At 42.2% G+C, this 12,697-nt stretch overlaps 1 pseudogene; it reads right to left on the bottom strand.

The window, feature by feature from the left end:
* Positions 1 to 6,879: 6,879 nt before the first annotated feature.
* Positions 6,880 to 11,045, bottom strand: LOC139055691 (uncharacterized; annotated as a pseudogene).
* Positions 11,046 to 12,697: the final 1,652 nt, after the last annotated feature.

Genomic DNA, 12,697 nt, shown 5'->3' with positions numbered 1-12,697 from the left:
GGAGGACCGGCGAGGAGGCCAAGGCCAGACGTCATCCTGCTTCACAAGGAGCATTTATTTTCTTTGAGACGGATCCGTTTTGCCTGTCGCTGCTATGAGAACTAGGAACAGCTGCAGGGGGAGGGGAGGGGGAATGGTATGTACATATAGGTCTGGGCGATGCCCGACGGTCTTTGCGGTCGGGCGCGCTGAGGCAGCTGTGGTTGGTGAACTGGCCAAATTCACTAGTAGTGACGAGGTGTCAGGTCAATTCAGGTAAGTTTATTTTCTTAATGAACTTCATATCAGGAGGCAGTAAGGCGGGGAGTGGAAGTAATGATCACATTAACATACCAACATTGGTATACGAGAAAAAGCCCGATATATTTTTAAGAGTAAGACCTAACGAAAAGCTAGTGCACGTTTCAGATGACGTATTGGAATATCGGACGACTGATGTGATAATACGGAATAAACATCCTAACAATAGATTGACTAGTTATCGAGGCAATACTGGCGGCCGTATCTGCCTAGGCTGCGGTTGATTTGTTTCTGTTTCAACAGCGAAACTGTCAAGTGCGACCATAAGCCGCTCAAAAATATTACACGCCGATTCACACGCTTCCTTGATAGAAACTAAATCAATAACGCAGTATTTGCAAATTGTGGACAATGTTAGGGAGCATTTGCCGCCAAATTTTGATATGTATGGTTTACTTAGAGGCTAAACGAAAACGGCAGGACCATCGTTTTATGTATGGTTAGAGGGTGTTATACGAGAAGCTTACAAAGTTCTGCCGCTGCGCTCGGAGAAGAAAGGAGACATCAATTTCGAATTTATTAAAAAAATGGGCCATGATATGGGTGACCTGTGCTGAAAGTTTAAAGTGTCCGGATAGTCAAGTGACTTGTAAGTTTTTATGGAATACACATTTTTGTAACATTCTTATGTGTTAGACATTCTTTAGAATATGTAGTAGAAAGTAACTGTGCCTGTTGCAATATCTGACTTCCCATTACAAATTTTTATAACGTTCTATTAACGCAGGTGGTGTATGCAGGGGCATGGAAAATAAGTGACGTCTTCTGCCTTCTATCGGCGTTGGTCTCTGATGCCCTGCTGTGGCGGTTTCAAGCAATACTTTGATAAACTGTACTTTCTTACATTATGTTGGGTTAATAGCTATGCGCGACGTCGTGGCACATACAACTGCCATTTATGTATATTCTCAGTTTAATTAGGAGGAAGCTTTAGCTTGGGTGCTCCTATCTAAATACATGTAAAAGCACAATTCGCTTTTCTCCGCAACCACTGCACGAAATTTGACGAGGTTTGTTGCATTTAAAAGAAAACTTAACATCTAGTGGCTGTTGGTTTCAAATTTTTGAGGTAGGTTCTAAATGAATAATATATGGCAAAAATATAAAACTTTCAAAAACTAAACTATCAAGTTTACAACCCTGTAAGTCAACAACGAAAAACGATAATTCTGGCGAATTGCATCTAATAGTACATCCAAAGCGGACAAAATTGATATGTTACACATGAATGTCAAAAAAACTTAGTAATATGAAAATACAGATTTTGCTGAACCATTGTAACCAACGTAACAAATTCACGTAAAATGTAAGATGACATATCGATTTTTTCTGCTTTGAATAGTCTAAGGGAAGCCAATTACAGAACCGCGATATCTGTTCTTGATGCACAGCGACGAATTTATAAACTTTGTACTTCTATTTTTCTCAAAACACAGCGCATTACATTTTGCAAAACAGAACCATCTACGTGGGTGAATTAAAGGCTTAAGCTATGTTTATCAGAAATTCTGAGGCCTATGAATACTCAAGTGAAACAATATTAACCAGCCTTCACGACGAGGTAGAAAAACAAATGACTAGAGCAAGTAAATGCACTGCTTCAGACTAGAAGTAAACAATGTATGACGTGAAAAAAAAACTGCTGCTTATCAGATAAGCCTCTCCCACCTTTGGAGCTAACTAACAGCATTGACGTAACTCACATAATGTGTTGTTTTTTTCTTTCACTTCATAGTTGGTGAAAAACATGTAAAGCAGCACGAACAGCACTACGCCCTAATTACATTTTTACTGCTTAGGAGCGCAAAGAGACTTTTCAGACGGGTAGAAAGCTATCCCTTCACTAGCTTGTCTCCTGGCAGCACAACTTTTTGCATGAGAGCAAGCATTTAGTAAAATGCAAACGGATATTCTAGGTTCTTAACATAATATGTCAAAAGGCAAAAAATAAGTGCCCGTTGTAATCCAGACGTGGAGACAATGATGACTTCAGCTTGGCTGCCAGCAAAAATACATATCTTGTCTGGAGCGCAGTAAATGTGAAGTGCTGTTACTTGGAGCTCATCAACTGGCAATGCCACCTATGAAAAGAAATTAAAGATGACATAAACCACTGCCCGAAGTTTATTTATGTAGTTTAGAGCATGGCATGCATGTCGCATTTTCCCACATAATAAAACAAAGAGATGTACGAAAAATGGCGAAAGGAGAGAAGTCAGCTCGGAATGCCGGCACTAGTAAACCGGGCAGGTGTGTTACTCACAGTCAACCTACATTGATTGTGCCTTAGTAGTTTAGATTTCCTAACTCACTGAAAACAACTAATGCTCAAGACTCACATCTGCAGCCTAGTGTAGGTCGAGCCAGTTCCCTTGCATTGTTATCTTAAATGTTCGCATCTCTTACCAAATTTTTTTGGAAGAAATATCTCCACAAAAAGAATGAATCAATTGTCTTCCTATATATTTAAAATTCTTTTATTCAGCCCAGGATATAAGCCGAACTTATTTATCTTCTGACATGTGTAGCCCATTAGTTTAATGCTCGTAATTCAAAGGCAATGAAAGGTCGCACAACGAGCAAGACAAGGCACAAGTTTTCTCACGACATAAATGTAAACCACATATCGGCACCAGCAATGGCATATCGACCAATATATGTATATATATCGGGCTGGCACTGGTAGTATAATAAAGAAAAAGGATAGTACGCCGCACACTGTTATTGTACAGTACATTTTCCGAACGTTTCGCTTTGACAAAGGCTGGTCCACTAGCCAAAACATACGTCGCACTTTCTTTTTTCTTTATACGCACTCATGTTCACTATACTCACGTCACTACATATAAATGATCTGTCCAGACCAACATCACTTGCAATAAAATCTAAGCAACACATTCACTATACGAGAAAATGAGATCAATTTCATTTTATACACATTAGGACTCATGATCGCATGTGAAAGCTGATGAGAATCGTCGTAAAAAAGCAGGGCTGTTCAAGCAGCTATATTTTCATATTGCATTCAACTATAATACAAAGAAGAACCTTGAATATAGAATCAAATCCATTATATATGCATGAACTAAAGTGCAGTGCGTAAATTGAGATATTTCTGTCGTTTGGTTTCAAAGTGGTTGCAGTTGTCAGGATAACAAGCAACTTCAGAGAGAGGCGCTAACTCGAATTCCTTTCATTTCTCAGAGAACCTGCTTTGTACCAGCATACTTCAGCTTATTTCCAAATATTGTGTTCACTTTGGTCTACGTCTGCATTCTTTTCAGCAAAGATGCATCCCAACTACACCAGATATTGAGTACACTCGAGTGCGTGCATGCAGCCCACAACACCCGCCTTCAGAAGTGAAGGGGAAGAGGTATGGTCCTCTTTCCCCCGACCCTGGTGAATACACCTATGCAAGTGGTTTAAAGCTGAAACTTGCTATGAGGAGGTCTGTGCTGCGTCCTTGGCAACGCTGGCTCACAGGGCATGAAAGCGTCGCGCAGGTGGCTCGCACTGAGAGAACCTGTTATGCGTTGTGGTGGGGCATGAAAGGCAATGCTCACTGCAGCTCAAGGACAGGATACGTACTAAAGGTCCGTTAATTACATAATTGCTATGCTGAAACAAAAGTTCGCCTCAGTTGTTGAATTTTCCAATGTGCTGCCAACCGTCCTCATCATCAGCATATGCTGTGCCCACTGCAGAACGAAGGCCTTTCCCATAATTTACAACTTACCCCATCTTGCGCGAGCTCATTCAATTTTATACCTGCCAACAGGGACCAAATCAAAAGTGGGTGGAGGGGGCTCAGCCTTCCTCTTTTGAAAGTGAAGGGGCTAGTGCTCCCCTCATCCCCCGGTAAATACACCTATGGCTACCTGGACGCCCTACCTCAAAACAAGGGAATGTCCACGCTACAGCCCTTTCTGGCCACTTATATGCATCACAAGAAACTCGACCGCCTAGGGCACAAAGTGCAACATATCACTGAGACTAATTCAATAATATTCTAACGTCGCACAGCGCGTTCCGGCACGACGCTCAGCCAAATGACACAATCATCTGAAGTTCTATCCTTTTTCGTCCTCTATTCTCTACAATAGATTTCACATGCCAGTCAGTTCGTCCTTTTCAAAGCGCGCCACTTCACCTGCCACAATACTTTCCGACTCGCAAGCCAATCTGCTTAATAATCGCGGAGTCATTGTTGTAAACTTTGCAAGAAACACTCACAAAAATTAGGCAGGTTTACGTAGGGGGGAAAAGCTGTATTGCTGCGCAAAGCAGTGAAGGGACTTCATTCATGGCTTTGTGCTATCCTTACTAACTCAGAAAAGCCTCAATTTTATTTTATTCTAGATACTGCCCCTAAATACTTTAATAAATGTGTTTTAAAGAAGCAAAGGCATCTAAAGACAGCTCCCGACCACGCAATAATGTACATCGCACTTTAACAGTGTTAGCCAGCTAGAGGTGCGAATATATTGAACTAGGTTTTTCAGTCTCGAAAGGAATCCTGTTCACACATATATAGAGGATTTGAGCAGCAAAGTGCTTAAGAGCACCTACCTCACATATGAGACTGTGGTCAACATTGCCTTGTATGCGTTTCATAACATCCCCACCAGCATGCATTCCCGTTCTTCCTCCTCCGAAAAGACTCGTGCCACAGCAGCGAGATTGTTTTCAAGTTCTCTTATCTGAAATCCAAACCGAAGTTCCACCTCAATGCACAGCTGCAACACAAAAATTTTGAAAATTAGGATGAGTGACTGTTCAGAAAATGGGCTTCAAATAAATAATGTTTGACATCGTAAAATTAAGCTGTACAGATTATAACACTTAATAATTAAGTGAAGTGGCGCATTCGCTGAGAACTACCTACTTGGGAGTGTTCACCATTAAAACTACTATCGCGTTTACCAGCCAATTTTTAATGAATGTATTTTCTAAACTATAAAAAATTCCAGACTTGGAAGTGCGTTAATAGTTTAGTGAAAGCTGCCCACCTATTTGCTTTTGTTTTCTTTACGCGCACATGCTTTTATTCATGCTACATTTCCTCTTCTGCCAGCTGAACTCAAAGTTCTAACTTATGTCAATAACCTTTGCATAATGATTGCTTCCTGTGTGGTGTTTCACGAAATAAGCACTACACCCTGCAATAAATTTTCTTAAGGGAAACAAATCTGCAGTGGCTTGTATGATATTCAGCCCATAAAGTAACATTAGTAACAATAGACTGTAGGTTGAACAGGAGTGCATAAGCTAAAGAGCTCCGGTTTAAGCCAGGAATTTGCCTGAACTAGAAAAATCCCCATACGAAATGTTGGATTTTCAGCTAAAACACTACCATCCAACCTGCACCTGATTTCTATCATCCAAACATGTTTTGTCTTCAGACAACCTTCACATATTAGTAACTTTAACTTACTATTTCCTCCACCAAAAAGTACTGTGGGAGATGGTCCATGTGTCTATTGCAGTGGTCTGGGGGCGTCACCGTGAGCAGGGTTCTTATACTTTCCATGTCAAGTGATGCACCAGTCATACTTGAGGAGCTTAGGGCCTGGAAAGTATTTATTTATGTGCGTAAATGGCAACGCCCCTTTCTGGCCAGAATGTATACAAAAAAAATAGACTAGGCATGGTGTTGTTTCTAATGTTGATTAAACACATTAGGAAACAAACCTGCAGTTCAGAAGTGGCATTATCATTTGGGCAAGTTGCTCGGGATGCCGGCGAAAGAACTAAACCTGCACTTTTTCTTGCCCGGTGCTTCCGGACCTTCCTTGCAATCGACAGCCTCCTTAAGAACGCACTGTACAAAAGGCGATAAGAATGGCAAGATATATAGAAGCAAATGTGCCACCTGTTATTTGTACAGGACAAACATGGACAACTTCCTTGATATTATTGGATATTTGGCTTCTGAATTCAGTAGAATCAAGACCCAGAATACAATGCTTTCAATTCATGGCACACTCATTTCTTGTTATAAGCATAAGCACTGACTCACATAAAGCTGGCTTGTGTTCTGTAGCCGGTTTCCGGCTTTGGTTCATCCCACATCATGCGTGGGTACATTTTTAGAAGAGCATTTCCAAGGGCCTTGTACATCCAACGACATTGGGCAGTGTTGCTGCAGGTGATTATATCATTCTCACTGCAGATAGTTCAGCAAAAATATTATTCTGAAGCACCTATTCCATTTCTGCATGTAAAAGCAAAGAATTGCTTTTCCATAAAAAGCTGGTGAATGACACAAGGGATGGTTTAGTGTTATTGAGGAAGAAATAACTCACTCAAGAAAGGGTGCGATTTCTGCCCGCAGCTGGCGACATAGCTGTTTGTGCTGTCTTTGTGAAAGCACTTTCTCCTCAAGGAGCGGTTGCCCGCACGCAGAAAATGTAGGCAAGTTCTTGAGAAGCCACTCAAAGAATTCCTGGAATAAGAACTGTACTTCAGTGTAAGACACCACTGCACATATAGAATAAAACATTCTCTGGGCTGTGGGGGCTCTACACCAATGTTAAAAAAACATTTTTATTCAGACAGGAGGCTCATGGAGACGCTTCATGATCCCATAACTGTTGTCACATTTGAGTACACAAGCAGGGGCCATGGTTGCAACAGCGATTCAGACCGCATTTTCATTGCATGCGTTGTCTTCAGCAAGACAAAAGCATTCACATGCTTTGCACACCTGGCTTGAACAAGCACGTGCACAACAAAATAAATGTTGCTGCACGAGGATACAATTGCCTGTATCTCTCCAAACAGTGGACCATCACTTCTTGAAAACCCAAAAACATCAGAAATGGAGATCTTTACATTAGCAACATAGGCCGACGACACAGAAGAAGCCACTTCGCCAATGTTCCTGGTCTCTATACCACAATGCAGGAAATCAGACGTCAGGATGAATGGCATTCCAACATCTGGCGTGCCACGCTGCGCTTTCTTCAGTTTGGGGTGACCTGGCGCTTGCCAAAGGTCACTGGACATTTGTGTTTGAAAAAAGTCAGCAACTGATAAGGGAATGTTTTTTTTGAAATTCCAGAATATTCTTGGATTTTGGAAGGCCATTTTTGCCTTCAAAACGCATTGTTCGATGATGACGAGAAGGACCCAAGCGTCTTATCCGTGTGGTCATGTGCAGCAGCATGTGATGCTTAGGCCTAAATGCATCTGAGCCATACAGCTTCACAATAAGTTCATTATGACTTGCAATAAGGTACTCAACATCCCAAAGCACATCAGGAGATAGCACCGGAGAAAGTAACAGCTGTGTGATTATGCACAACAACAAAAACCCTCACAGTGTGGCTCTTGGACATTGTTTCCGGGCACAAGGTCATCTATTCTAAGCAAAACTACAGCATAAATACATAAGTAGAACTTGCTGAAGAAGGAAAACTGAAATCAGATTCAAAAAGCCTGGGAGAGTCACTTTTGCTCAAAAACTTATGGAAAGAATATTGAGACAGGGCAGCGTAGAGTTGGCTTTAACTGATCCATGAAGCTTCCCTCACAATGAAATTTGCGAAAAGTTGCAGTTCAAACGGGACAACGCCTTCTAGCAGGACATGCATCGTATCATAAAGCACGACTGTCAAAATGGAGAAGTGGTTGATTTTGGACAGCACAGACCTAGAATTGATACCACATTGTGCTGAATGCTCAGTAAAGCTTTTCTTTGATTCGGCTTTTTCAAGTTGCAACAACTGCTTTTTATATTGAGACTGGGTACGCAAAGAGCACTCTATCTCATAGTGGAAGCGAGAAAATTCATATGTTGGAACCATACAAGTCCTACATGCGAAGCGGACATTATTGCTGAATGATTCCTTCAATCCTACTGCTGTGACATGCCAAGGAGTCTCTAGCGTATGCCAACAGGTACCCAAAAGATGTTTCTTTGCCATGCATTGTTTGAAGGACACACCCAGTTTCTAGTTCATTCATAGTAGAAAAAAAGTCACTCAGGAGCTTTGCCTTTGCATTTATTGACTTCAAGTCCTTTGACTTTCCTACAGCCAGTAAAAAAATATTACTCAGTTTCGATCTCTCTGATGCTTTAATGTTTACAAATGACGTATAAAAAACTGTTAGTTTACCTCTAGAGCCTCTTTTCATGCCAATCAGATTGGCCAGCTCAATATCGTCACAGTAAATTCACATCACAATTAAATTTTCGTCATGGGAACTGCCAACGGGATGTGTCTGAAATCTCGTGCCATCAGTGAAATCGTTGTGAAGGTCACTGCTTGAGATGTCCAATTTGGATTTGAAGCAATGGAAAAAATAGTGGTGATGCAGCAGATTTTCAAGCAAGCCTTTGAGAGGAATAATATAGCCCTTACTCCCACAATCAATTACCTCTACAGGAGCAACATATATTCCTTCAGAACAATAAATTGCCTTCCTTGCACTGGAATTACGAAGAGCTGAAACATCCAGTGCAACGCAGGCCGCTGCCAAGATATTTGCAACTCCATGTACTACTGCGTCTACAGCTACTTTCGTACATCTATATTGTGACTTCAGTTGCCTAGCCAAACATGACAGTTTGGTAATGAATTGAGGGCTTGAAGCTGGTGTCTCTGCAGTACTAATGTCTGTGTTAGCCTCACCGGCAAATTGGTTAACTGAACTAGTTTCCACATCCATGAAGTGCGATCGAGGCACACAAAGACTGGCTACTAGCCTGAGAACCAGACATTTCCAAGTCCAGCATATTTACAGGTATTAATCCGTTATCAACAGCAGATAATGAACAAGATTTTTCTATGTGATCCTTGTAATGTTGCAGGTGGGCATACCACATGTGACATATGGTACATTTTAGCGCGACTTTGTTCATGTGTACATCTATTGTGTGATGTAGAAAGCCATAAAGGTATCTTGTGGTGAATTGGCACGCACTGCAGACGTGCTTCCTAACCTGGCTTTTCGCAGGTAGCAGATCATTTGTGCTTCTCGTAGGTGGCAGGGACAGGCCATTGGCGCTTCTAGAAGGCAGCAAGGACAGGTCACTGGTGTTTGTCTTAGGCAGCAGCGACAGATCATTCGTGCTTCCTGTAGGCAGAAGGGACAAGTCATTGGCACGTTGTAGGCTGCTGTTCGCAACTGTTTCATCAGGAGCTATGGTACGTAAGCCTGCATTTGCTGTAATCAACGAAGTAGCTCATTCATATGCATATGCTGGTTTAAGACTATTTGAACAAAATGTAACAATACATGATAAGAATATCGACAAAGTGCCAGTTTACTGAATAAAAAAAACTATCACTAAAGAGCCAGGTACAGCTAAATTTAGTTAAATGTCGGCAAATTTGATGCATCAAGTATACTTGGCAAATCAAACCATTAGGTTGACGTAGGCCAGCTCTCATGCTTTTTTGAAAATTCATGCATGGCCACTAAGAGCACTCTACCCCGCTCCTTTCTATATGGAGTCATAAATTATACATCACGACTGGAAAGTGGTGCGGATGTCCAGCAACAGCACAGCACAAGTACACAGTAAACAGCAACAAACTGTACAACAAACAAGCATATTGCTCACTTGTTGAACAGCAATCAGAAAACTTTGAGGTGAGCCAAAGCAGGAGTTCTAACGAACCAAAATTGAACTAACTTGACTAACTAACTAACAGTGAGGCATTTTGAAGATATCTATAAGAAAAATATTTGTTATGGTATTTTCAGTTTAACTCATCTGCCAATGCCTTTACACAGTTAGGATTAGTCAAGATATTTCCATATCCGTACCACAGTTTCCTCCAGAATCTTGCGGTTCACAAACTTCATTAGCATCTGTGCCACAAACATGCCAGTCCCCAGTCAAAGGAGTGCTGTCTGAAAGAAAGTTTGACCGTGAGTGATAAAACATCTTTATATTTGAGAGCTGTCCTTTATATTTGATAGCTGTCCAACCTTTTGAGCAACCAGGTAGCAAGGAATTTGCCATGTTGTTGTGGCCCAGCACACCGTGAGCAACCTGGCCTGAAGAAAATTTCAGAATTCTGGCTTCATTAAACACGAAAAAAAGCAGAGATTTGGGCATAAATTTGTAGTGCACTAACCATGGGATTAAAAATAAAATTATTATTAACATTTTAGTTTTTTTCTTTATTTAGAGCCTTTCAACCTATAATCCAAACACATGCTGCCCCAGGGGTTAAATTTCAGCTGTAACTTTCATACTGGGTGCCAGGTGCTTAGTAAGCTTTCTGTTAAGCGTGCCTCTAAACCAAAACTGAGTGCACAAAAAGCGCCTATGGCATGTCAGCTACATTCAATAAGCTTTCACAGCCGATATTTAACCTCGGAGCTAGCTTGCACTATGACCGGGCTCCATTATCTCAACAAAACGTGCCCCGAAAATAAAAAAGATCATAAAATGTAAATAAATTTACATTATTAGGCAAATAATTATTGCCATTCCACGCTTGTTTAATGTTCACTATGACATCCAAGTTATTGAAAATGCTCAGAGAGTTGTATGCCCGATCAACTGAAATCAGCCTGTAGAAAGAATGCTCGGCCCAAAAAGCGTGAATGTTGCTTATTATAACAGATCCTGTAAAACAGACGCAGGAAACTGCTTTTGTATGTATATAAGTATGTATCTATTTTGGAAAAATTGGCTACATATACTCACCGGTATTGATGGTCACAGCTTGGCTGGAGTTTGGCGCTTTAGAAACATCGTTACCAGTTACGGCTGGTTCCATAGACCCTGACAAACATTTTATCAGCTTATTTCTTCGCACAGAAGGGCATGTGCAGTGCTCACAGATTGAAATGCGACACTGCAACGCGTGGCCGCTCATATATGCAGCGCTACCCGTAGAAGGAACATCGTGTAATGTGCTATACCACTACACTGTACGCTGGCGCTGCGGAGAACCACAGTCCCCCTGATTGGCATCCGGAAGCAGTAAGCGTACGCTCAAACCCCGCTCACCCTCGTTGTATACCACAATGCAACATCTTCCTTCCACGGGCTGCGCTGCATGTATCGGCGGCCCCACGCTCGCAGTGTCGCATTTCAATCTATGAACACTGAATGCAAGGCAATGAGAATGTAATATAGAAGTGTAGTTAGTACGCTGTTATAGGATTTTGCAAGCATTCATAAGCACGATTACTTTGTCAACAAAGCTTTTATTAACATGTTTCGTAAGCGTCGAAGTGATTGCTGTAGCACGCCCATCGTAATATACAATGTGCCGGTCATGAATTTACCTACCATCTGCAAAGAGTTTTTGTATTGTAATACAAATAAACCACCATAATAAAAGGGCGACGGTTTGCGATTTCGCAATATGACGTGCACCCGTACAACTCAAATAAGAAAATTTCTGCAGAAACTTCACTGGAGTAGTTTAAGCATTTGGGAACATTGTGCCAATTGCTGATCTGCATTGTGTACTACTGACCAGCGGTTCAATACACCACACGGAAAATATCGGGGTTCAAACGCTATATGCATCGGAGGTCGAGAGTTAGATACGCTGCATGCTTGGAAGGTTCGGGGTACCAGTTTCGATATACTTCCAAGGTCGAGGGTTCGACAGCCTACGTACTTGGAAGTTAGAGGGTTCGAGCCCCCACATGCTTTGTAGGTTGCGTGCTCAGGTCGTTATTCACTCTATACCACTACATGCATCCTATGTATTTACTATGAAGCCCTGTGTATTCTTATGCGAAAGGCCTTAAGTAACGGACATATTTGTTGGGGAAGTAGCCGAACAGTGATTACGCATTGAAAGCGAACGCCACAGGCAGCGATCGGCAGCACCGCGTGCACGCCGCTTGAGAGTAAAATCAAGTAAAGGCACGCTGATGCTAGCGGTAAATATCCCTGAACGGCAAACCGGCCTCCAGTGACGTAGAACGTCTGCCGCGTGATGTGTCTAATGTAGACCGTAATTCGGCCGGCCCAACGCCCGCCGCCAAAGCCACCTTGCCGCCGCACGTCCGACGGGCCAATTGACTACCGCGAAGCTGCGTGCCTCCGCCACCGGCAACGCTAACATCATCTGCAGCTTCTGTTCCACGCAGATCCCCGCAAAATATTTTCCACTACATAAAGTGATGCGTACACTGTACATGTTACGAAAAACAATAACCACTGTCAAAATTTAAACACAAACGAGAGCAGGGATACCTGTCCAGCTGAGCTGCGCTGCACGGCTTCCGACGGCAGACGACAGGCGGGGCTGTGCTCACATCACTGCCGACGGCGCCGCTAATATTATCCTATTTCCTGCATTGTGCATAATTATTGCGAAGAGCGACAGCAACGCTATGAAATATTGCGGCTTGTGAGCGTCGGTGATTCATTCCGAAGCGCCATCAGCCTTCGCTTCGACGTGAACCG

The sequence above is a fragment of the Dermacentor albipictus genome, chromosome 2 (assembly GCF_038994185.2).
Source record: "Dermacentor albipictus isolate Rhodes 1998 colony chromosome 2, USDA_Dalb.pri_finalv2, whole genome shotgun sequence".
Lineage (NCBI taxonomy): Eukaryota > Metazoa > Arthropoda > Arachnida > Ixodida > Ixodidae > Dermacentor > Dermacentor albipictus.
The sequence above is the reverse complement of the archived record's forward strand: the minus strand, read 5'-3'. Positions and strand labels throughout refer to the sequence as shown.